This window comes from Linepithema humile, chromosome 3, assembly GCF_040581485.1.
Source record: "Linepithema humile isolate Giens D197 chromosome 3, Lhum_UNIL_v1.0, whole genome shotgun sequence".
Lineage (NCBI taxonomy): Eukaryota > Metazoa > Arthropoda > Insecta > Hymenoptera > Formicidae > Linepithema > Linepithema humile.
This window is the reverse complement of record NC_090130.1, coordinates 24135084-24162639: the sequence shown is the minus strand read 5'-3', so window position 1 is coordinate 24162639 and position 27556 is coordinate 24135084. Positions and strand designations below refer to the sequence as shown.

Sequence of the window (27556 nt, the reverse complement as noted above, 5' to 3'; positions counted from 1 at the left end):
ACTACTTGCGCGCGCGCACACATAACATAGCGCGTAACACACACATACACACCGGGGGAAACGACAAGTCGCCTGCACACCGCATCGGAACCACTACTCTACGCAGGCATCCGGCTTAGATGCACGTGCGGACAGGTCCGAGGAACGCGGATACCCGCTCGCGGATATATACGTATGCTTTAAGGACACGAAGGACCAAACGCCGTGGAGCTACGCGTCCGCGAACGTGGTGTACGAGATCGTGAAGGGAGGATCGCGCGTAGTCTCGAGTCGTCGGCGGTCGCTAGCGGCCGCGACAGACAGCCAACGGACGGACAGTGGTTGCTAGTGGTGCTGATCGTGGATAGAGCCGACTTAGTGACTTCCGATGACGACGAAGCGACTTTCGCGGAAGACAATGTGATCACGCCGCTACTTCGCATCATTTCGCGTTCTCGCAGCAAGAAAAGAAAAAATGATCGATCGTCCGGGTGAACTGTAGGTGGGACTACAGTGGTGGCGATCGCGTACGCAGTGTCCGGGAACGTCGGTCCAGCGGTCCACTTCTTCGAGAGAACATTTGTGTTCGCGTAATCGTATCCGCATATCTTTGTATCAATCTGTGATCACTCGTTGCTTCTCACGGCGCGACACCGTTCGTGACTCAGTGTGACACGTGTGTTTATCTCGGGGATAACGTGCTCGCATCGCAGACAAGGTAAAGTTACGTGGTCGGTGTATTTCTTATTGTGTTCGCGTATTGAGCGACCCACACACAGTGTTCCGGTGCTGTTTCGCATACCGATGAGACGACGATTGACGCACATTGTCGATTTCGCGCTCACTCTTGTGCACCCATTATCTCTCGGATATTTCGAATACAATCGCGTATCAGCGGCACTTGGCGATACTTGGCGCGGTAATACATTGTCGCGAGTTCTAGAACACGGAAAGATGGAATCGGTGCAAAAAAGTGCGAAAAGTTGTAGCGGCTAAAAAAAAATTAATTGTCAGATCGCATTTCTTTCGTGTGCTCCGGTGTTTTTCTTCCCCCTCGCGTCCGAGTTTGGGAAGAAGGTCGTCGGCGTTGCGTGCTTTCCGGGCGATTGTAGGGTGCCGAAGCATTCGTAATGTTTTCCCTGTTATACGCGAGCATACTTCGTGGTTCTCTGATTCAGTTTCGAATCGCGGCCGTCCGTGATTAATGATGGACGCGGCTTTAAATTAGGACGACAACGTGCTATTAAATTAGCGGATAATTTGATACGGAATATAATACGCGGTATCGGTATCGCCAAGTGGCGGGATAGAATTTGATTCGGTCGAATGGCGAGGTTATCGATGGGCGCCGAGTGGAAATCATATTTTCGAGACCCATCAGCGTAATTTTAACGCGCTATTCTTTACGAGGTGTACAAAACGACCGACCGTGTGTGTGCGTTAGGCGACATGCTGATTTTCGAAGCGGGTGAACGCGCCGGGTGATGTTTAAAAAACCTAGCTCTCTGGTGGGGCGAGCGCTGAAAAGAGCCGCGATTCGTATTATCCGGTGGTGTTTAATTGAGATTTAATTGACCCCTCCATTATTCATCGCGATTGTCAATGCGCGGTTTATGCGGTGTGTGCTACCAGTGTTTCGCTTTCGTTCGCTCATATCATTGTTACGAAATACAATTTATGCTTTTTGCTTTCTGTTGTCATTTTATTTATTTCTATTTTTTCCATGTACACCTGTATCCTGTGTCTTGTTTAGTCGACACTGCAAGCTTTTGTCATGACAATGTTGCAAGTACTCATGCGATGGTATGCGAAATGAAAAAAATTTCTTGAATGCCAAAGGCTTGCATATGATCCTCCACGTCCCGAATCCTCGTCGAAATTATACTAGTTTATTTTATGTCTAATTTACGTCATAAGATGTACGTGAAGCAGCGATAGTTATATTTTGCGTCAAACAAGTTTCGTATAAGGTGCTCCGTAATCTCTTTGTGGATATTGCTGGAAATCGGATTATACGTAATAATCGTTTCACGTCACTATATGACGCGCATACGAGCAAAGGCATAATCGTATGATTCTACTGCGCGCTGCCTCCGTCGGAAATCCTTCGCGATCACGATTCTCGACGTCGCGTTTATATTCACTCTATTTTCTCTCGCCAAGAACATACCGCGCTGACCGTCCGATAATGCATCGAGATTGCATTCGACTAATTGGATCAGTATTTTCGGCAATCTTAAACCATTGGCTCGGTCTACCACATTTACGTTTGAATTTTGCAAGGAATTAATTTAAGGTTCGTAAACCTCGAAATTCGTGATGGAAATGCGACAAAATACGGATTAAGATGTAAAATACATTGCTCGCGGATGCGCCACTGAAAATTTACCGGTGTTTCAACCGATGTTCTTTGTACTCGAAATACGTATTCCAAATCCGATACGTCGTAAATTTTTCCGTACGTAATAAAAGGCGAATAAAAGTTATCTTTCATGACATCCACGCGAACGTTTACTTAGTGATTTCACGAACACGGAGATCGCAAAATTGAGTCCGTTTCTGACCGAGAAAATTATAAATGTAACTGTTTGTTACATATTATAATCGATGATAGAAGGAAGATGGTAATTATTATAACAAAATTATACAAAACAATTACTCGAGCTGATTTGAATGCTAAATGATTAAGTCATTAGTCTTCTCGTCATAGTTTCGGCGATCGCTTGAAAATTATTGACGTTTAATCTTTCGCGAAACATTTTTTATATTATTACATTTTGAAACCACATCAAATTGTACGACTTTTAATTATCTTTTTTATAACAATTACTGCAATATATCATGTCTATCGACATGCCTACTGTTTCGGAATATCAATAATTATCTCAAGCATTTGACTATCACTTCAAAATCTTTGACATTTAATTTTTGACCTTTTGCGAAATGTTTATTTTGTCTCAAAATTGTTTTAAACTATACTTAGATTTCAATTATTTTCCAACGATATTATTGCAATGCGTTACGTCTGCTGTTATCGAGTAGCACATTCCATTAATCAAGTTTAATCAATTTTCAACGCACATCTCGGAAACATCAGAATTTATCACTGTTGTATAGGTAAATCACACAGTTAACTACATTCCGCGTCCACTTCTCTTAAGAAAAAAAAAAAACAGATTTTGTGTTAAGTCTAACATGTTTGTAATATGAGATTATCACGAAAGCGGCACGCAGTGCATCTTAATATAGATTATTGGACAGAACGAAATGAATATCGAGCGCATAAATGCAATGTTAAGAATTACAATTCATTATTCGACTCAAACTATACCGTATCTTTAACATAGATAATGACGTTCCTGTGTCATTTACAAAGAATATCTCTTTAAAAAAAAAAGAGTTTAATCTGCTTCGATTTTTGTTCTTTCGAGCATCAAAACAAGATTACATTCGTTTAGATTGAATAGTTCTTATTGATTTGGCAATAAATAGAAACGTTACGTTCTTCAATTATCAGAATAACAATTAAGTTCAATGGAGTGTACATATGTCATATTAAAATTGATGTGCTACACATCTATATAAGTAAATGATAAAGCGTGACTGGTTTTCTCGTGAAAAGAAAAAGCTGCGAAATCACGGACACAGCGACAGTAGATTCTCGCGCATATTCTGGAATTGGATTTTGAAGAAAATGTGACATAGTCCGATTTGTACATCCCAAAGGGACTTGTCGAAATCTATTGGTTCGCGGAAAAGGCTTCGAACCGCACTCGGTATGATTCTTTGATCCTTCGTAAGAGGCCTTTGACCTATAATCAACGCGAACGTGTCGAACAATACGGGGCAGCTGTCACTGTCCCTGTCTCTCTCTGTCGCTGTCGCCCGTTATCAACATCTGCCTCGTAAAGCGGCGTAGTAAGTGTACACACCGACACGCCGGTACGCACACACGTACGTAGGCGCACGCACGTACAACCGCGTCCATAATCTACAACAGCTCCGAATTCAGAGTTTCACGCTTATCGCGCGCGAGCTCTCCTTCCAATATTTGTTCGCGGCGAAAGGGGGATCGAGTGACTTTTATCAAATGGCCGTATTGTCGTCGAGAGAATGGACGTCGCTTTCCCACATGATGCGCTCCTTAACGTCCTTAACGTCCATTCGTTCACGGCCGATAAAATATGCGTGTACCGCGTTGACACTTTTGCACACTGGCGCAACTCACGGCCGGCAATTTTGACAGCAAAGTCTCGATACATTCGCGCATTTAAAATTACTCGAGACGAGACACAATGCATCGTCGCCACTGCGTAACGAAGTATTTTCATAATCGCGATGGGTCTACCAAGAACGCAATTATGAATCCGCCATTGAAAGTAAAACGTATCGTGTGTCACGAGAAATCAATTTTACGAAGAAAGGGATAGAAGTAACTTGCTTGATTAGCTTACTTGCTTGACAGCGGGTTGATCGAACGGGATTAAAGTTCGCGTCTCTATTACAAGGACGATCTTAAGCGCCACTCAACCGGCACTCCGGTTCTTAATTAATTTTGCTAAAGCTAATTTGCGGCGAGGATAAAAGCAGATTCCCGATGTACCGGATCGCATAACTTTTTCTCGGTTAGGGAGCGTACTTAAGCCCCGACGACAGAAAGCTCGGATATTTGGTTTAATGAAATCTCAAGGATTACGCGATTACGAATCCGGTGGGGCCTACTGGGGTTTCAAAGTTCACATCCGTCCTTGCTCGCGAAACTTGCGGCACGTCTCGATTTTCGGCAGGAGTTTCCACTCCGCCTTGAAATACATCTAGAGCCGTCATGCGTCAAATGATACCCGCTGGCGCTTTCGTTTGTGTAAGATTATTACAGCGCGCCTAGGGAAATTACTTATACCACGAATGCAGTTGAGATATGCAGTCGAGATAGGAGATATCTTTATAAAAGTTGCAGAAACGTCGGAATCCGAGTGATGGATGATATCATCGACAAATAAGATCTGTAACATACGCAATGGAGATACGTTTAAATACGGCTCTACGATCGTAATTAAAACAATACAGAAATATCGAAATACAAATATATAACATACACATGTAGAAAGGATAGAAAAAGCTATCTGAGAGATCAAGAAGGACAATTTAACCGTTTAATAAGTGTATAACGGGTGAGCGTAATTACGGCTATTTGTCAGAGAGCCGTGCTTGAAACAGTTCAATTATTTCTTGCAGAAATATATTATTGCACAAAGTAAATAAAATTACCTCGGTGAAGTACCACAGTGAATTCTATTGCGCACTTCGCGCATACTTCCGCCGAATAAAAAAAAATGACACTCGCTTTTCGAGTCGGGAATGGATTGTCATCGCGCGAGCTTAATCGCTCGCGTCATTAACGAGCCTCGCATGTAGACGAAGAGCTCTGATTACATAGCGTTTCCCAACCGGGGCGCGATATTCGAGGATCGTTCGAGGATCGTTCGAGGATCGTGCCGACTGCATTCGGAGCTCGGATCGAGCGATTGGGCCGAGCTCCAAACGAGTCGGCAATGCGTCGGGCTTTCCCGCAGTCTCGCGATTCTCGTCATTATGTCTCGGCAAGTGTGTTGGGAGTAACGCTATGTAAGCGCTGTTCCCAAACGGCGGCCGTTGTCAGAATACACCAAGTTCTCGACTGCCATATTGTGACGGCGTCTTAACGCCGTCCTCGCTGTCGTCGTCGTTTATATGACGCGGGACAAAACTTTCGTCAGATCTGAATTGTCGAGCCTAATCTCTCAGGACACGCGCGGGCTCGCGGAAAGTAACGAAGTAGGATGCATGCGAATGAAGTTCGCGAAGTTTCAACTTTTCAACCGGAGAAACCGTTCAAGTGCTAAAGACTTAAAAGAAAGAATCTTGATCTAATCGGACTGCGCCGTTCGCGGTAAAACACGCAGGAAACTTTCGCAATCGATATATTTGAGTAGAAAAGTAGCGTCACTCGTCGTGGAAGACGAGTGGCGAAAACAATGAGGGTAAGCGACACGCGGTCGGAGTAACGAGCAATAAAAATGCGCGAAAAGTATTCCCTCCCTTCGTTTTGTAAAGATTTGGAAATACCGAGCAGACCGGTTTTATGGCCGCGGCGAAGGAACTGCTTCTTCGTGAAACGGCGTTCCTAAGCTCGCTGAAACAAATGTAGCCGAATGCCGGCCTATTTGCATACTCATTGTACTGTAAGTGCTTCACCCTAACGGCGGTGGTTGGTAGATCTCGTAGCGAAACGGGACACGATGGTGCGAGGTCTCGACAGAACGGCGAAAATCGTTAGCACCAAGCAAGGAAGTGGCGTCCGAAAATTATACGTAAAGTTAAATCGCGTGTTATAAATTCTCTTTTCTCTAAAAATTATGTTTTATTATTTCAGAAAATTCTTTTTATTGTTTTATTGCTTCAGTATAAGCTTTTGTTTGAGTTTAGACAAATTGATTATTAAATAAACGTTCTATTTGTATCACTATTGAGTGCTGCAAATACAACTTGTATCGTGTAAAAAGTATAAAATGTAGCAACATTTTTTTGTGGCGACACTTTTTCTTTATCTCAGCGCGTGCACATTCATAATGATTTCCGTCATCTCGCGGTCGGTCTTATCAAGAGTATTCTTCGTCAAGGAATTCCCCGTGTTAAACATCTCTGATTTCTTGCAACATCGTGTTAAAATCTGACCGCAAAACCGCAAACCGTTTTCAAGACGATTCGTGCAGAAAATATAGCATCGCAAATGTTTTGTAATTACTTGCGGCGAGATATCAAGTCCTCTATCTGCGATAACATGTTTAAATCGCGCGAAACAATTTATAGTATAATTATTCGTGAAAGTTAAAATGTTTACAATATAATTCAAGTAGCAGCTTTATCATACAATTATATGCCTTTTTTTGTTCGAAATTATACTAATAATTGTTGTCTGATTCTCAAAATTAGTGGAACATTGTCTTACGTTTGAAAGAAATATGTTCTTTCTATCCAAGATCAAGGTGCAAGACCACGCACCTGGACTCGCCCGCCACGCAGACTCAATGACTGCCGAAAATGGGGAGCGCATTGCAATTAATAATATCGGTAATTGGTGTATGCGTGTCGCGTGCCGCTGAACTTCAAAGGTCATCGCCTGGTAGCGCGCGCGAGTTTAATTAACGCAATCAAATGAAAATATTCATGTACGCGCCGGCGCCGGTCACGGTGTGCGTGCACGTCCGTGTGTACGGCGTGAGCCGCCAGCTCATTATGCAAAAGTTCTGTGCGTTTCCCGCAATTTCAATATTCGTTCAATTCCCGAAAGGCTCGCAACGGTAAATCGTGGCATTGACACAGATCGCGCGCTTCGAAATCGGATATAACACGACTTTTCGGTCGGGTGTTTTAAACCGCCGCCGTGTTCGACGCGTATCGCGCGCTACTGCAATTAAAATAGTATTTCGATAGGACGTAATGAATGTAAAACGTTTCATTGCATATTTAATTCTTCGTTCTCTCAACGAGGTTGAATGAAATTATAACATGTTTATGGATGCCAATGATATACAATTGCAAGTTTATAAACATATTGAATGTTTTTCTATTTGAGTTACATATATTAAAGACGGATCAAAAATTTTTACTACGAATTTTTTTTATCTTCAAAGTTCACAAGTTCCTCGATTCACACGTCGCGGATTTTGATATCTCCTTCAGCCATTGTGATTGTTCGTGAGGAAGTTTTTATACTAATGTCTTTTGTTCCGTACTTTTATGAAATAATTGTTACGTAAAGAAAACAGCTATACATCAAATCATATATCAATTCATAGTAGACTGTAACGTCTTCCGGAAATAAAAAAATTCGATAATTTCAATCCGGCGAACTCTCTTGCATTTGTTTTCTTCATTCTGCACAAACTCGCGTAATCGAGTGCGCGTTTACCGAGTGACACTCGATCTAATATCAGATATTAGCACACATCCCGGAAATTGTGTAGCTTTCTGTCGCCAAGCTCAACAGCAATTGGTGTCCTTCGTCACCCCCTACAATTGTCTCGAGGATGCGAGTGGTGGCTCGCGCCAGTAATTGCAGATCGACGTTAGTTGCGTTAACGCGTTATGCCGCATCGTGTCCGTGTGATTGCGTTTGATGATAAAATGTGATTTTCAAGACGAACGGATCTGAAACGTGTGACCTTCTCCGATATCAAACATGATGAAATTTAATTCGCACCGATCGCAATTAATTGAGTAACGCGGAAAGTCATCGCTAACATTGTCATTATTTTCATATAATTGCTAGTCGCAGAAAGTAGCGCACTCTATTTGGAGATTATCATTTCGTCGACGTGCTTCTGAGTTATGTATGTCATTGACAACGACTATGATAGACAATCGGTGATAGAAGACAAAGTTTAAAAGTTGGCGATGGTTAGAACTGGCTTTACCGTCGAAATCAATGTACGTTCCTGGCAGTCTATAAGAAAATTATTAGCGAATTTAAGTGTTCGATTTGTTCTTCGATACGTTACTCGACGGACTCCGATAATTTATTGTTAAGTCTCAATATTCAACTAACAGTAAGATTTACGATACCTGACTTACGCGCGATAAATAACGACTACGTATCGGATTTTCATTACAAAAGAAATTATTGCAAATGGCAACAATTTTTTAAGCGCAAGTTCGCCCGACATTTTGCCGATAGTTTTAACATTTGTGCGAGGAGCGTTCGTGGCGCAGTCGCGGGCGATTTACGAGCGGAAAATAAACGCGGCATCAAATTATATCGTTACGTCGACGCTGTTCGCGGCTCTTTATACCGCAGAAACGCCTTACGTGCTCGAGTATATCCGCCGGTAATGCAAACCGGTGCACGCGAGCTTGCTCGCTTGCCGCGCGCGTACACGCACCCACGTATTGACACTTCTGCGGTGCAGCGGCGTGTGATGCGCCCGACATAAACGTGTACGGTTCGTTGCTGCGCCCCGGCGTGTGCGTGCGCGTGAAATCGACCACGTGTATCGTCGTCGTCGTCGTCGTCATCGTCGTTGTCTACGCGCGCGGAGGGTTGGTAGCGCGAAAGGCGTCGCAGCGAGAGGAATCGGTCGAGTATGTAGACGTATACTAATTAAAAGCCGCATTGTCGTTCACGTTGCGAAAAGATGTGCTAATTACATCTCGAAGGAGAGTCTTTTGCGCCTCTTTTTTTTGCGAACTCGTGAATGAATGAAGCGCGAATCTCGCGCCTGCTTTCTTTCTCCGTTTGAAAGGACCTCCCCGGCTGCGCGCTGTTTTGAATCGGTACACTTGGGTACACCTTCGAGCTCTACGCATTATACGCACCCGCGAGAAATGATCGCACAAAATTGCCCGTCCGCTTCCATCGTGGAGGCTCTATGTCTGAACGCACAATCTATGATATATTATTTGTGATATCGCACTCGTAGTAGTTCAGTATGCAATAGTCATTGTATTGAAAAATGTGTGAGCATCGCTTGCTAGAGTGTGAATATACATATTTCTAAAATTTTCTTTTGTCTGTTTCCAGATTGACGAATGACGCCGTAGCAAAGAGCTGGTTGGTGCGCGGATACCGGGACGCAAGAGGTGAGTCGAAAATTAATCATAATAAATCAATCAAATTTCGTAAAATTTGGCATTTCCTCGCAATTGTTTAGTTTCATGGAATATGTAAGTCATCAGTATCGAGTAACAGTTTGGCTTAAATATCGTCACGATACTAGAACGTTTAACGTCCACGATTTCGGAGGCAATATACCGGTTATAACTTGCAATCAAAAGCATGTAGAGATATTGCGAATTCCGAATACGGCATTGTAAAACTGTATTGATTGCGAGCGTTACGTTTTGAATGGCGCCTTGTGGTAGTTGGGTAAAAATATTATTTAATAATTTATGTGTACATTCATTAACGATTAGTGCGCAGCGTGACGCAATATTTTATTCACAATGAAAACATTTGTACTAATTTTTTATTGTCACTATTATACATACATATAGGTTTGTTTGCTCTTTTTTTTCATTAATAAGGTTTGTGCATAAGTATATGACAGTTAAAATGCATGGTAGAACGATGTAACATTTATACAAGTCATTGTGTGCAATTTGAGTTACATAAATCGTTACACAAACAGATGGAAAAAAGTTATTGATGTTTGAAATAGAGAAAAATTGTTAGCAAATACGGTGAAAGTTTGATGCCATTTAACAATTCATCCCATTTGCCTTTCTTATTACACATATATTTTATGTCGGTGTAAAATACGTCTTTCGTATTTCGAATTTATTTCTATCACGCCTTTATAACTTTATTATTTTATTGCGTTAAATTTGTCCTCGAAGTGCTCTCCATATTTTATGAAGTTTTGCGAGGTTTTGCGAATTTTACGATATCTCCAATACATCTGCAAATATTTTATATTCATCACTAATATACTACTGTAACTGAAAATATTATGTGAAAGTTTTCGGCTTTTTTTATGATCAACGTATATAACTCAGGAAAGACGATACGAATATATAATGCATTCAGTGATAACAGTACGGATATTAGATAACATTTTGTGATAACTTGTCGTATAAAAATCACGAGCCACTGGTTCTCGTCGCTTCCTCTCTCTTTCAACTTCCGCGCGGTACTCATCTTTTCCCCGGGGTTATGCAAGCGCAGAATTCAAGATCTTTCCATAATGCGGTCGATGCTTAGAATTTAAAATGCATTCCATATCGTTACGCTCGCCACATTCTCTTTCGAGTTTCTCTTCTTCGCCGCTCTGTATCTCGCGGCCCTCTTTCTCGGTTCCGCACGCGCGGCCCTATCTCACTCCACTTTCCAAGACCCAATGGCTCTCCCGCCGCCCACTCGTTCAACAAACGGCATATCGTGTCTTTATGAACGGTATGTGGAGTAGACAAGTGCATTAAAACCTCGGGCGTTAGTTCAGGCTTCAAGAGGGAGGAGGATGACTAGAGGGGCAGCGGCGAGAGCGGGAGCGGGAGGGCACAGGAGGATACACAAAAGAATGCAAAGTAAGAACCACGACCTCTGACTGAACCCCTCCCTGGACCATCCACTTCGTATTCTCTTCTGGCCGCGCTCTCCCCACCCCACCCTTTATTCTCTTCTCTCTACCTGTACAACCCCGTTCCATGCAAGCTTCTGCTGCACCTCCTCGCCGTGTAATCCTCCTCTTCCTTTACCGTATCGTTTCTCCCGTTACCCGCCGGAGGTTACAACGCATTATCATACAAGGCGACACTGCGCCTCGCCTTCCCTTAATTGTTTCCCAGTTTTACCGCGTCGCAGGGCGGGGCGAGAGGGCGCACGTTCTTGCCGCGATCACTCGCTGAAGTGCGAGAACGACGCCGAGAAGTGTTTTTTTTCTTTTTACGCGCAGTAGTCGAAAGCATAAGGCAGAAGGAAGGGGTGAGGGGGAGGTGAGACGAAAGCGCGAGGATTCACGAGTGGTCACCGGGGTGGCAGAGTGTCGAATTCCTCTCTTTCGTCCGCACGCGGGATCTTTCGCGTTCTGCAATATTCCACATCAAAGGCCCAGAGACATTTCGCGCGCTGATGGTTATGAGAAGTCGGTATAAAACAAGGGATTCCGCGCTCTTATATCGGTCTCTACGAGCGGAAGATATCTTTTTTTTTTGTGGTTCGATGAATTCGGTACGGTAGAAATCACTTAGCGTATCGGTGACAAGCGGTGCCTTTTGTTCTCTGGACACGCCCGATTTCGCGTGCACCTTTAACGCCTCGGGATTTTGGAAATAGGATTAAATCGATTTTAATCGGGAGCGATATAAATGCTGAAACCAAAAAAATTTGACAAACAGGCAATCCGAAGAAACTTTCTCGTTTCGGAATAAATTTGTCAACTCACGTGGATTTCCGGTAAAGGATATTGATCGCTACGGAGCCTGCGTCGAAATAATTAAATTCAATAATGGCACTTATGTCGCTCCGTACGGACGCTTTAAGGAAATTACTACGTAGTGTGTCGCGCCCGTCATTGAATTAGGCTAAACGCGGTGATGCGGCCACGTTCTACATGGACTTGGAGAAATTTGAGATTAGTCGCGTGAAGTTCGTCGTAATGAAGGGATAACGGCCCTTTGAACTTCGTGGTCGCTTTCGACATCTGTCTAAGATGAGAACCGGTTCACCCCCGATTAACCCCATAACATTTCTCAAACTCTCGTTAAACTCTCGCCGGATACGTATGATCTATTCAAAATTCAATAATCGTAGTTGATTTTTGTTCGGATTTCTGGCATATTCGTGACTGCAATAATGCGAAATCTGTCGTGTTTGATTGTCTAGCGTTTCATTGATTAAACATGAGTGTTAATTGCTGAGTAATGTATCACGCAAACGTTCGATGCTCAAAAAGAATCAATCTACGAGTTGACTCGACAAACTGAATGCGATATACCTATCGCACGTAATTAAATATCGATTTCTAAGTTGGCAACGCCGGATATTAGATCTACGACACAAAAAGTGTTATCTGACTACCCGTCTACGCGTGTCGCGCGGAATGTAATACCGCGCCGAGCGACTGCGGCGCTAATTGTGTGCATTCCGACTAATCGCCCCTGATTTTACGCGTCGCCGGACATCGCAGCCCCTCGTCAAAGCGACACTGAATGTACATCGGTATCGGGGATCAACAATAAACTTTATCGAATCCGATCGCGGAGGACGGGAGAAATTCTGCTTTCGTCACTCGGCGATTTTAAGATCGTCGTGTGCGCGAACGAAGAAAAATCAGAGCTTGCTTCAATGCGCAATGCGCGGAAAGGTTGTCGAGAATAGATAGATGGGGCGTTTACGTCATATCCCACGTAAGTGGACACATAAGTACACATAAGTGTACGAAGGCTTCTATCGGTGTCGATCGCCTCGTTGTCGGAACGGGGATAGAGGCGTGCGTACATTAAATAGCCGCCGAGCACGGAGAATGACAATGGTACAGCGGCTTGTTCTTCCGGAACGAGCGTTTCCATGTCGTTTTGTGCCGCGTCGCGACGAATGGGGCCGGATCTTCGGTGACTGGGTCCCCGCAACGCGACTGGGTCCCGGCCGATTATCCGCCTCGGCCAATCACGACACGGCCGAAGGTATAAAGAACCGCGTAACAATTACGCGCACGGTCTCCGCACGCGATTCGTCCGATAAATATAGCCACGGGACTAAAGTACACTTCTTTCGAGGCGAAGCGTATTTATTCACCTGCGCAAAAATTCTATTGCACACCGGGGTTAAATTAAACTGTCACGTAATTACGATTAATGACAGCCAAGATTCGCAATCTTGTGCGTGACGCGAAATATCGGGTTTGCCTACAATTCCGCCTCATGATTATAGAATGACACATATTCCGTATAAAATAATTACGACAAGAATAGCGTCCTCGCATTCGTGTCGCAATACGCGACAAGGGGAAGAGAGAGAGAGAGAGAGAGAGAGAGAGAGAGAGAGAGAAGGGCGGGGAAGCTTCTCGCAAGCGCTCTATCGTTCTTGCTTATCGCACCGCTGCATTCTGCCGATCGGTGTCCTCGGTCAATCAAGATTCAGGAAAAAAATAAAGAGAGTTATGCCGGAATCGTGTCACGGATCCTCACGCGATCGAAATGGCGGACAGCGCTAATAAAATACTTTTGATGCCACTAATGGCAGCTCGAAGATTACGTTCACGGACGGCACGCTCGTTTCGCGTAGGCATTTGAGCACGTGATGAGCGGAAGGCGATGGTGAGTTCTGTGCGAAGGAGGGCGTGCGAGAGCGCATTACGTTTACGTAGAGCCATATATTCGCACGCGAATACAAGCATACGGATGATGATTACACGATACGTGTGTACGTGTAGTGCGGGCTTATAAATCGTCACACATGAAGATGACACCGATCGGTCCTTGATTTGCTATCTTTGAACGTCTATTGCACACTGTTTAATAAAAAAAATCTACGCACTTTAAAAGTCTTCCTAATGAAACTTTGTATGTGTCATGCTGATGAGGAAAGAAAAAAATAACAATATCACAGTATAAGAATCAATTAGTTGAGAAAATCTGTGTCTTAAATGCTACAATTTAATATCTTTCAGAGTCAAATTTCATGGGCCTAGAATTGGCTTGTCAGAGTGCATCGACCTTTTTGATAATCGGTGTACTATCGTACATGCAACGTAGAAAAATTCCACAAATTATTCTCGACAGATTTAGATTTATAAATACACGCTGTGCAGATTCGTTTAACGGAATATTGACCTTAAAAATTAATCTTCGAAACTAAATTTGCCTCTGGAATTTATTTCATTTGTAAAAAGCGGTAGATTAAAAATACATCCGTATAATTAGTTCTCGATTGACGTGTAAAATAAAATACCAAGAAGAACAACGCCGTGGAGAACGCGACGGTTCTTGCGACATATCGCCATTATCGCTGGCGATATTTCCGGTTCCTGCCCAAGAAGCGTGTTCTCGAAGATAATTTGTTATCGCGCCGCGTGCTGGACTTTTTGTCCTTCCCGCGAGCGAAAGAGAGAAGACGATGACGACGACGACGACGACGACGATTACGACTACTACGACGACGGCGACGACAACGACGGTGACGGTTGTCGACATTGTGCGGGCGCGGCGCAGGACGAAGAAGAGACAGGATAATTAAAAAGGGAGAATAATCCTGAATCAGCGTCATCGTGCGAGCGAAATGTATCCTTGTGGAGCGAGCCAAGCGGATGCACATTGTGCGTCGTTCTTTGCACGTCTTTCTGTTGTCGCGCAAGAAAAATCCGTTGTGCGCGTCAGCGGGGAAAAATTGGTCTAAATGTCGTCACGCCTCGATCTTTCAATTGACTGTCCAAATTATCATTCTCCGCACGAATCTCGAATACATTGAAGAAGAGTAATAAGTAAGAATGGTTGATTTATATATTCACAGCCTCAATATAGATCCAATAGAAAATGCCATTAAGAAAGTTATCGGGAATCTGATAACGATTATTGATGAAATTTTGATCGGCGGATATACTTAAAATACTTCTGACGGTTGATCACATCGCGGATTTCACTTATATAAGTCTGCATAATTAATCCTAAACTTGGAAAATATCTCGTGAAATAGTCTTGATTTTTCATCGCTTAAATTTGTAGATGAAATATATTTGTGACATACCACTGCTATAATTACTTTTTCAAGAGTTACAAACTTGTCGAAGTTTTTTAAATCGAAATTGCCCGTTTATTTAATCTTCATATTTTGATCCTAATTTATACAGATTACATTAAATTCTCAATGAATGACTTTATAAAATTGATAATGATGCGTGTATCAACTTTCAGATACGCACTTCTTGAAATTCGCAGTGTATAAATATGTCGAATAATCAACCTCGAATTTTCTCCCATTACACGTCGTTGAAATGGGGCATAAAATACGAATAATTTCGGTACATACGCAACAACTAATTAAGCGCGTACGCGTATCGACTCGGTCGAATTAAATGAATGAAAATCGCGTATAATGACAGTGTATCGCGCAATACCAAAAAATGAGGGATCACCGTTTTTCATACACACGCGGAAGCCATTCATTAATTAATTATACGCGCATCGTTCTCATGTTTAATCAATGAACCTGCATTTATCGCGTGTACTGAATAAACGCATGTTTTACGTTCTTTGGAAAGGGGGTATTAATCGTAACACGTGGAATTTTATATTTACTTTTGCAAACAGCGGAACTTTAGTGTTTACCTTGTACATTCGAAATGCATTCCTAATAAAATCTCACTTAGATTTGCCGCCGCACATTATACCACATGGCGTATCGATTCTTTCCAGCACGATCGAACCGCTCATTATGAATTCTTAAAAAACGAAATTCGATAATTCTCGTTAGGCCGCATTATCCGTAAGTTAATTGACGTTCAGAATTAAGTCGCGAATCGTCGAGAATTCTTTTGAAAACGTCTCGGAATTGTGAGAGAAAGGCCATCGGCCTCTCCGCGACGGATGGACGCGAAAAAATGTCCGGAAGCTGGAGGGCTCGGCGGACTGCAGCTACCATCGAGGAGAGCGTAGCGCCGAACGAGTCGAACCAGCGGAGCCGGTTCGTCTCACGACTCACGATATAAAACAATATTGATTGGTCGTACAATGCGGGTGGATTATGGGGTGGGTCGCTCCCGGGGGTGGAGGGTGGACCACGATGCATTGTGCTCGCTGCGTCCGGTCAAACTTTTCATCGTCCCTCGCACCCTCTCTCGCGCTCGCAAGAGCGCGCGCGCGCGCGTGTACTCGCCCTTCTCTCCGTCGCTCTCAGCCGTCCTCTCTGTCCCTTCGTCCTGTCCTCTCCTCGTCTACCCGTCCTCACCCGTCCGCCCTCCCACGTCCGATAATTATTGCAGTCAGCTTCTCTCTCTCTTCCTTCGATTCCTCGGTTCTTTCCAATGGCCACGTCAAGCTTAAAAGCTGCCGAGCTCTACGAGCCGTTCCGCGGGCATCCAGCCGTCGATGCGCGGCCGTGTAGTGCCTAGCTGTCGTGAACACGCGGCGCTATCCTCCTCGTCGCAGGGTGTGTGCGTGCGCTGCATTTATACCTTTATCCTTGATACGTCTCTCTCTGTCGTTCGCAGATTCCTGTTAATGGCCGAAGTGGCAGCGTCTTATTCACTCTGCACGCGGCTTTGATCGATGAGATTTTTATATCCCGATTTAGGATCAGGCCATTCTAAACAAGTAAAGGGCTAAATAAATGAATGTCAGTCTTCTACAAGTAAATAACTAATTTCTAATTATCTGTAGAATACGAAGAAAAGTTTAAATCGTTTCTTAATTGCTGTGTACAATCGAGTGAACATAAATATTTGAAGAGAGTAAAATAAAACTTTCAAAATTTAATATTATGGAATAATTTAAATTTGGTGAATTAAGTGCAGTAAGGGAATAAAATGTGAATTAAATGTTAACGTTTTATTAGTTTTTCGTAAATAAATATTAATAAAACGAAATTATTAATGGAATAATGCGGATTTTTGCAAAAATCTATTGAAAAGCTGTTTTAGCGTAACGTGGAATTACTCGTTTGCGAGAGTCGGCCTAAGTATCGTATACACAACAACCGTAATACTCTTCTGGACTTATGTGTACTCCGAGTGTACTCAGAATGAGAAAAATTTCCCGGTTTGCGATTGTTTTGCGTTTCTCGAGTTTTCGCGAATCTACAGAAGGCAGGAAAATAAAGGCACTATACGCACAAACTACTTACATGCATGTTGAAAACTCAAGATCTTGAACCTACGAGGAGTGCATGAGGCGCGTGTATTTCAGCACTGCGATACATCATGACAAATACTATATAATGCGTTTCACGATGCGTATTTTGAGATAATAAACAATATATATATATAAAACGCAAAATTAAACACAACAATAAAATAAAGAAGAAAAATTATTGTTCATGAAAAAGTTAAATACACGAGTTATAATATGAGAAAAATATTCTCTATAAAAATAGTTTTTTAAACAAAAAAGATGCATAAAAGTATTTAATAGAATTTTTAGTTTTTTTTTAATATATTGTAAGAATTCTTGGCGATTTTTAACTCACTTTTTATCGATAAGACAAATAATTTCTCTCTCTCTCTCTCTTTCTCTCTGCGAGAAGTAAAGTCCTTATTTTCGTCCTTATTTTCGAACGGAAGTGAGGGAAACGAAGAGACGCGGAGCGTTTGATTTGCGTCAGGATTGTTTCGCGAACTGCTCGATGGCGAGATCGAGTAGGAAGAAGGTGGAAGGGTTGGACATTCTTGGTATCCATGTAGCGTTCGGTAATTTATTTCTTGCCGGATCTCCTGACCACAGGATGCCTGACAAGGGTAGGGCGGAAGTTCATTCTCGGGCATCCCGACGGTTCTTCCGCGGGGAAGCCAACTATTTCGGAATCAATTAAACTATTGAGGCGACCGAGTGTGCGCGATTGAACCGTTAATTAGCAGCTGCGTTCGCGGATCCTGCAAATTATTACGCTTGGATTGGCATACGTTTACTCGCACTATATATCGCCGCCTCAAAACACCGAAATATTGTGCGATTGAAAATGTTGTCGAAGAAATGCAGCGCGATCGGAATGCTGTCGGCAAATTGTCTGCACTTTTCACTGATGGATTTTAATTCATCAGCGCGGATCCGGAGCTCATTGAATGCGCGATATTATCGAGTTCTATTATAGAACGAGATTTGTCACAAACGAAGTGTCTTGTGAAGAAGGCGGGGACCCCCTTTTCCCCCTTTCGTTCGGCGAAAAACAGGAGAACGAAGTGCAAAAAAATCGTCGGGCTGTGTCGTGAGCTTTGGAGCTCCATCAAGCCCTTCGAAGAGTTATGAATAAGGGATGAGCTCGCGGCGCGTGTGCGCCCGTGCACCGATGGCACAGCCGCGCACGCACACAACGTCCGCGCGAGTTTTAAGCTCGATTGTATGACGGTAAACGAATAAATGTGCAAATTTGACGAACCAGCCTGGCTCTCGCTATTCGAAAATACGTAACGCACACGCGTGCGCCTGGTACACGCGGACGCATGCTGCGCACGAGCTATCAACACGTATGCGCGCTATCACACACACGCGCGCGCGAGCGCCGACTATGGTGACACGCACATCTCGATGCATCGGACGCACTTACGCCGGGTGACTACGTATGCGAGCGTACGTGCCCCCGCGTGGCGGCGTATATGTACGGCCGCGGAACGTACGTACGGGCCCCGTCCGTGTGTGTGTGTGTGTGCGCAGCGAGCGTGGACGGGGTGGACTCGTGCGTATGCGTACAAAATACGAACTCCCAGGCCGGCGAACTGGGCGTTCCTATACGCTGGGCCGTGAATAAAAATAATTAACGGAGAATATATACGAATGTCGAAGCGCCGATTGATTTACGGGAGTGTGCGAAGGTTCGAGGCGGGACCCGTAATTTCGCAAAAACCGCGTATCTGCGGGCTCGGCCTCGATTTTTGTTTTTACCCCCAGACCAACCAGCGCGACCGATCGACTGCACGCGTGTACGTGCGTAGGTGGGTGTTTTTTTTTTTCTACTACTCGTCGCTCTTCAAACTGGTACGGCCCGGCGGTCCATGATATTCCACGGATTGCCACGGATATTACGGATAATTAAGCAATGGATTTTTGCGTTTAATCGAGTGCATAAATCGAATGCACTCGCCGATACTATGAGATGCTTCAGTTCAAACAATTATTCCCTCGTCGTTGAAGGTTTTTATTGCGTATTCGCCGAGTTAATGCGATCGCGGACGAAACGGAATCGGCTGTCTTCTCTTTACCCCGAGCATCTTGCGGAAAGAAAAAAAAATCGTCGAGAAATCAATTCAGGGAGCTGAATTTTGCGAAAATTCAAACAGGATGTATTATTAACTGTACATATTCTTATATTATTTATGTTTACGTTGCTCGTTTTGTTTAAGATAATTTCAGTTTCAAATTTTTTTTTCAGATATTAAGTATTATAACTGTTTTTAAGTTTTAACATATAAAAAAACTCGCAAACATAGAATTCTCTTCTCTCCGCTTTGGGCTTTTTGCGAAATTAATCAAGCACTATTTTTGACAAATCATTGTCGTAACCGCCAATTTCGTCCGAATCGATAAACATATATAGCAATACAGAATACGGACGAGCCGCGCGATGGCGCCAATGCGTCCAGGTGCACAAATTTACAGGTAACGAAAGGCAGATGGTAACTACCCCACCGTAATAACGCGCGGTTTTACTTGCGGCACACACCCTTAAGAGGCGATACCAGCTCTGGCCTGTTGATAAATTTACAATACGAGTAATTGATCGTGCTATAAAAATTATGTCATTTAACAGAATAGAAATTCGCTACAAAGAAGGATATTACTGTTACAATTCATTTAAAAATAAATTTCTAGCAGTTAAACGTTTAATTACTTACTGTATAAAACATACGTGATACAAGTTACATTTGATTTTGCAAGAATTTAAAAGTATTTAAATGCAAAATTATTAATTGTTTTCATATATTACATTTTTTATTTTTTTAGCTATTAAAAGAATTGAACATTATTTCACAAATAATTTTTCAGAATTTTTATTGTCCGGAATATTTTACTTTGTTTTATAATTCTATTGAGGACATTTGTATTGGTGATAGAGAAAATTAAAGCAAAAATTTGCAACAGTGTGCAAGAATAGTGATTTAACAAAGCGAAATAAATTCCGCAAACGCAGAAAGTTCTGAAAATAATGCAGAGATCCGACTTACTCGGGGCGTCGTCAGACTTTCATGAGCATGGGAATGCTCTTGAGTTTCATTCTCGTTAGAAAAATATTTTAACCGCAAGTAGCTCGGTCGCCGAACATTCGTCGAGATAAATACGCTGCAGCCTCTCGTCGTTCCTTCCACCTCCTTTCAAGAATAATATGCAGTCTTTTAATTAAAGAAAATTCCCTCGCTCATCTGAAACTCTCTGGCGATACGGCAGGTCTCGTAAAACGTCTCACGAAGCTTCTTGCGTTACTTTATCCGTAAAACTCCACTTACAAAGGTGTGAAAATTGTCAGTAATTTAATACTTCAGACGGCGTTCTCGCCCCTGTCGCGAGGTGAAAAACAACAATGCCGCGAGACTTAAAAACGACTAAGAAGAAGAGGAGTCGTTTTCGTACAACGATGTAGCAAGACGGATGCGTCGTGTACATAAAGCAGTATTCCCGCTGGGAAGCGCGATGAAAAGAACGCATGAGAGCTTTCCACCCCACTTTCTCGTAAGTAAGTGGCCACGTACGTGTCCCGCGTAGGTAGGTCTACAGGTGTCAGCTGACAATGAGTCGCATACACGAGCCTGCGCGTATATATGCGCTCGTCACCGACAGAGATAGCGTCAGAGATAAGTAGAGATCACGTGAGAGGCCCTTCGAAGATCAAGGAAGCTTTTAATTTTAATATTGTGACGATAAAAGATCTCTGCGAAAATAATAGAAAGAAAGTTGTTTTAATATTTGTTTTTTTTTTTTGCTTATCTGTTAGAAAACATTGCGAAGATTTATTGGATAAATTTATATATTTGTTAATGTAAGCAAATAGTTTCTTTTGATTCCTGTAATTATATATATATATATATATATATATATATATATATTTTTTTTTTTTTTGAAGTATATTTTTTAACTTATGTCGTTTCTATTAAGCATTCGAGATAAATTATTTCTGAAATTTTTTAGCGTACTCCTTTTTAATGCACTTTTCGATAATATCTGATACTTTTATCCATATTTCATTTGCATGGCAACGTATAAAGGCATTACGAGTAGTGCGCATTGTCTCCGAGAGACGAGACTGACGGACATCTTGAAGCGCAGTCTGCGGTAGAAATACAGTCTATTCAACGTAGACATTCTCGAATTAAGAAGTCCATTATCCCGCCGGCATTGTCTCCGCCGTACCAATTTCGGCATCTGCTCAATGGCAGCTGAAGAAGAAGAAGAGCATCTCAAATTACTCCCGCGCACGACTCCCGTCATTTGGTTTCTCTGTTTCGTACCTCCCCCTCAAGCGTTCGACTCGCGCGCATCACCCGCCTGTCGCTAATCCCGAGGAATCCCAAAAAGGCTCTCCGTCATCATCTGCTTGTAGGTGGCTCACCGCTGTCTATTTACGACGGGCGTATAATGCCAAACCGCTTCTGTTTGCGGCGTTTTGTGGACAAACAAAATCGGCGATCTCCTTTTCATTTTGCTCATAGGTTACGCAGCCTCCTAAAGCACCTCCCCCGCCCCCCCACCCCCGCTCATAGGATTCCCTTTCGCGTGGGCGTTTCTTTTGTCAATGTGCGCTCGAGCGTCGCGAGCACGTTCTGCATATTTTGCATTCACTGTAAGAACGCTCGCTCGCTTCCGCCGTCGATTGTGCGCCGGCAAGAAGAGGAGGAAAAAGATCGAGCGATCGAATATATTCCCGGTGAGTTCTTGGCGGACACCGGAAGAACGCCGGGTATCTTCGGGATGTTGACATAGCGGTACGGTGATGCTGTTAAATATTTATCCCGGCGGGGTGCCCGGTGGTTTGGTGATTCAACCGGAATCATCAACGGTGACATAACGCTTCCGACGTTTTGTAAAAAGACCCGTGCTCACGAAAAGTGCACACGCGGCTAAAAAGTCAGAAAAGGTTGATCACCTTTTACTCAATGTCCGATTGAGCGATCTATTTTTCGATCAATGCAGGACGACGATCGGTTCTTCCGGCTAGATTGAATGGCACGCGCAAATCTGGCAAGTAACTCTTGAAATAAATTTCGATTCGGTTTTGGAAAACGTGAGTAAATAAGATATAATGTCGATAAAAATTTATTAAATACTTAATGTATAAAAATAACTTTATTATTTGCTCTTAATGCTCCAAATTAATAAATTATGAATAATATAAATTTTTTAGATACAAGCATTTGGCCGGTTTTGCATCAATTTAAACGAATTAACGACATGAACTTGAAGCGAGTTAACGGGTTACTACGTACGTACGTATCGTGAAAGTGCGCATCGCCAATAAGAAGGGTTTTGTCTCCGCTTCCGCGTAATTTTCTCAACGTTAATTTTTCTGGAGACTACTAACCCTTCACGCTACGTTCAAGCACCCTCTAGGAAAACAAAGGTGTCATTTCTTCAAAGAGCTCTCGTTCTTCGGTCTCCTTTCCTTTATTCTCTTCGGTTTCTCTGTCTTTTTTACTCTTCACTTTTAGTCGTTTTGTTGTCTACAGACCTCGAAACTATCTCTTCCATGCGCAGATTTTGTCTGGAGAAATTTTTACTTTTATATTTAATAAAATTATCTCTCTTGGCACAATGTGCATAACGATTAATGAAATTATGTAAATTTAATCAAGAAAATTATTTGTGGGTAGTAAATTTAATCACGCAATAGTATCATTCAACCGCTTGTTCTTTTATTCCGGCGCTCTTTCTTCTTTCCTCAAAGACGCTTTATCTCCCGAGGGACGTTGCTTCAACAGGTTACACCGCGACTCGAACATCTTCGCTCCATTTACTCTCAAGAAATGCCCATCCCTTTCCTTTCAGCTTTCTCAGACCCTAAGGAAGTTTGCTCACCCCACGAGTTTCCTTCTTGAGGCGCAAGTTTTCTCAGCCCCAACTTGGCGGCCAAAGAGATCCGTCCCTCGAAGATTTTCCGGGCCGCGGGCTACGGAGGAACCTGTTGATGTAAAGAATTGTCCCGCCGGCGAAAACTTGGAAGAAAAGACAAGCGTTTTCTTACGATGACGCCCCTCACTCCCTCCCCCCCGGTCAAGCCCCTACCATAATCGTGGAGGGAACAAGATATCAACTTGTTGCTGTCGGTATTGAGCGCGGGCCAAGGAAAGGGTCGGTTTTATTTTATTATTTAGACACGGCACGCGAGACCAGCTATCCTCTTTCTCTTCCGTGTTCTCCTTCGTCTCGGGATTAGCCGTGCTTTGTTCCGGCTTAATATCTCGAACTACTTCACCGACAATAGTTATCTGGGCACGATAAATCGAATCGCGCCGTAAAGGCGTACCCTTTTCTATAGATACAATCTCGACTTTTATGAGCTGGTTTATGCAATCGCGTTTCTTTCGCGCATTCGAAAAAGTCCTTCTCTTCCGGCGATTCGTTCAAATTAAGTCAATAAAATCAGTCATATCGAATACGACAATGTTTAATGGGTAAATATTTGATGTGTACCATTAGTACGGTTTAAATTTAATGTTGTGATTTAAATTTCTATTTAAATTGATTATATAATTAAAAGTCCGTCATTAAAGTAGCTAATACTGTTTGCGAAAAAAACCACCTATTGAAATTTATAAAATCGCTAACTCCTCTCACATCTAAATTCTATCTTTATTATCCAAAATAATCAAAGTCCCCAAATTGCAAAGCGCAATTGTATATGCAAAATTTATGACGCTGCGTTATTGCGCGGGGAAACGACTGGTGATTAAGAGAAGATCGTTGCTCGACGAATCTGCATTCGAGGTTTCTCACGGGACATTCTCTCAAGATGCGTACCCACTTGGGAACACTTGTTGAGCACTGAGCTAAGATTGTCCGAGCTAAGAAGCCACTTGTTGCTTCGTCCTTTCTACAAGGAAGCCCGGGTCCCGTACCAGGATACTTAATGCTGATAACCGCAGAAATCCTGTGTAACTTCGATCTGAACCACTTCTGCAAACTGCCGCGGTTTATGCGTTACTGTGGCGCGAAATGCTCTTTATACATACATAGTATCTCAAAACACACAGAGACAATTTGTATATGCTGTTCTATTTTCTTTGTGCGTCTAAAAAATTTAACAATAATTTTCTAAGATGCATTATAAATTATGTACTACATAATGTATTTAAACATGAATCTTTGTGAATTCTATGAGATTCTCTCTCGCTCTTTGTCTCTTCTCTTCCTGTGTCATAATCGAAATATTCCATTACCGCTTTGATGTTTATACGAAGGGGGCGTCTCCTGAGGCAAAGGGGCCACATGTTCGTAGCTCGCTTTCAAATAGAACACAGTCTCTCGTGCCCAATAGAGGCTTAATCGAGAATATATGAAGCTGGTTATCGAGTACTAACTTTAGATATGGAAATACGATTTCTCTCGATGCGCGACAATGCGCAACATTGAGCGATACATTCGGTGTGTAGCGTCCAAAATACATGTATACATAATTATATTTATACAAGTTTTTGCAAATGCAATAATAGAGTTATTTCTATCGAATCGTCTATTCCAAATTTTTATTTTTTGCAAATTAAGCTGATCTCGTCAACGCAAATTGCCGATCAACAATCTTACATTGGGTATCATCGTTTAGCAAAAAAGGAAAAAAAATTAAAATCTATAATTTTATATTTTTTGCTTTCCGAAGGGAAAGATATTTTTGTTCGCTTTTCATTAGACTCTTTGAATATACAAAAGAGGAACGACACAATGTATCGATTTGGCATTAGCCCGAATTAATAAATTTCCAGAGAGTTAACACGCTGAATAGGAAACTTAAAAAAAACATAGACTCACCCCGAGTTTTCTGCGATGATTAGATTCTGCCACGTGTCTATTGTGCCACCCATCGATGTGACGCCCCTTTTCTAGATGCACATGGGTGTGCGTGACATGCACGCATGCTCGCGCCTTAATCACAGAGAATGTAAGACGAGAACCCAAAAACTAATCTCTGACCATATGAGGATATCTCGCGCGATTGACGCGCTAATCTTTATGAGTTTTTATTGTGGTGTAAAATTAATAAGAGCTTAGTATCATCATTTTTAGATACAAAAAAAAAACATTTGATAACATTTATTAAATAAAGAATAGTGTTACGTGGAACATCATTATATAATTATTTGCCATTTAAACATTTCTTCAAAATTATGAAATTATATTTTTACGTTTAAATTATATGTTCACCGATTCTAATAATTTTTTAATACCGATAAATGTTTTATTTTGCCCAAAAAATAAAGCAATTTAATAATAAAAAAATTAACATAACGTGCAATAATGAATCTGACGGAAAACAAGCTCAAGGTAGCAAATAACAGCCAATAACTGCATTATTCTACAATTAACAAATGAGTATGTCTTGCGGTAGGCTTTCGTATAACAAGCGGGACACTAATGATGCAGCACGCACAATGAATAACGAGTATAATATATAATCCATATCCAGAAATATCGTGTCAATGCTCGGACAAGCGTATCGAGGCTAAATCGTCAAAGCTGGTTCTATACCTAACGAGCGCGTACGCTTTACGCGATCGCAGCGACAGGAAACTAATTATAAATCTGTTTCCAACAACGCGTTGTGCGCCATAACTATGCAGCGCGTTGATACATCGACGTGCGTACTCCCTCCCCCCTCTCCTCCTTCTCACCGACGTCTGGACGATACATTAGAAACTATTTTTAAGTTTATTACGCGTGACAGCATCGTATGCGCTGCACGATGGAAAAAGACTTCAACGCGAGCACGCAAGAGCGTCGAGAGCATTCGCGCACAATGGCCGCGGGGCTAATTCCATACTCGACGGCCGCGACTCGTAACGTGCTTTCCTGCAAAGGACTCTCCTAATCGTCTAATCGCCGCAGAACGGCACCCAAGTGCCGCTTCAATCGTGATCAACCCGGTTTGCCGTCCCATCGCGAAGGGGGAATATCTGATTGATGATTAAGGGGTGACGCGGACGGGGGAGAGCGACGGAGACCGGGAGTAATCTTGGCCGGACAAAGATTTCCATCGAGACAACTCGGATTTGATTTTCAACCCCATCGTTCCGCCCCATCGCGTCGCCGAGAAGGGCCGGGGAGGAGCCCGCGACGACGACTCGTCCGCCATGTCGTTGAAACGATCGACTTGGGTTTGCTTTTATCGGGTTACGCAACGTCCACGAGAACCAGTTCGACTAAGTTCTTTGTCTACAAAGCCATCTGTCACCCCGAAGAGCCCGTGGGAGGGTGTGGGAACGGTGTGTGGGCGGTGGCGCCGATACGTGTGCGCTCGTCGGGGGCCGCGCGTTACGCGTGTCTCTCCGTATTCGTGTTACGCGTGACGTACGTGTAGACGCTAGGTGTACGCCAATATGCGAGATACGATCGAGATAAAAGCGAGATAGCGCGACAAGTATAAGCGGACCTTTGGGATGTGTATCGGGTATTGATTTTCTCGGCACGGAGTTACGCCACGGGCTAAGCCGAAACGCGACAAAGTTTATTAATCCCGGCGCAGCGAACGTGTCTGCGTGCCGTGGCAAGACGGACAATTCCACGAGCACGGAGTTATTGTTCCTGGTTGTATTTGTCTTCGGTAAAAGTATTACGTTGCAACGGCTATTTTTAAACATTTTCCGCAAACTTTACGTATAAAACCGAAATGATTGATAAGTTTTGTCTATCTTTTTAAATTATACAGTTTTACTTTTTTGAACAATTTTTTCGAACAGTAAACTTAACGATTAACTTTAGTTCTATTATTTCTGCATATATCACTGGTTAAATACACTTGGTAACTTAAATCTCGGAACTGCATAAATTGGCTAACTCTAGAGAGTAGTAGACGTGGCTGGGTGGCGGAGGAAAGGAACGCCGGGGAAGATGGATAGGGAAAGAACGGGAAAGAGAAAAGCAGGGGTACAGCAGGGAACAGCTAATACATCATAAACTTAGGAACAAAGAGGAGAGAGGATGTCGAGGCTGCGCCGGAGAATCCACAAACTCCGGCATCCTCGCGATGAAACTTTACCTATTTGTTAAGTCTTGCCGGCCGAAACTGTCTCAGATACTGGCGTCGAACAGTACCTCACACCTACGGCCTCCTTGACTCTCGTCCTTCTCCTGACTTCTACTTCCTCGATCCTTTCTCGTGCATTCCAGTCGAAACAATGCAGTGGATGGAAAGTACAACGTCATACTTGAAGCTCCAAATAATAAAGTCAACAATGGTTGAAGCACGGCGCTAAACGAA

At 42.9% G+C, this 27556-nt stretch overlaps 1 long non-coding RNA gene across 1 annotated transcript in view; it reads left to right on the top strand.

The window, feature by feature from the left end:
- Positions 1–27556, top strand: part of LOC136998412 (uncharacterized) — a 77626-nt gene that overhangs the window by 5896 nt on the left and 44174 nt on the right. Inside the window, exon 2 of the long non-coding RNA XR_010888976.1 lies at positions 9539–9597. This is a non-coding gene — a long non-coding RNA (uncharacterized lncRNA). The remainder of the gene's footprint in view (positions 1–9538; positions 9598–27556) is intronic.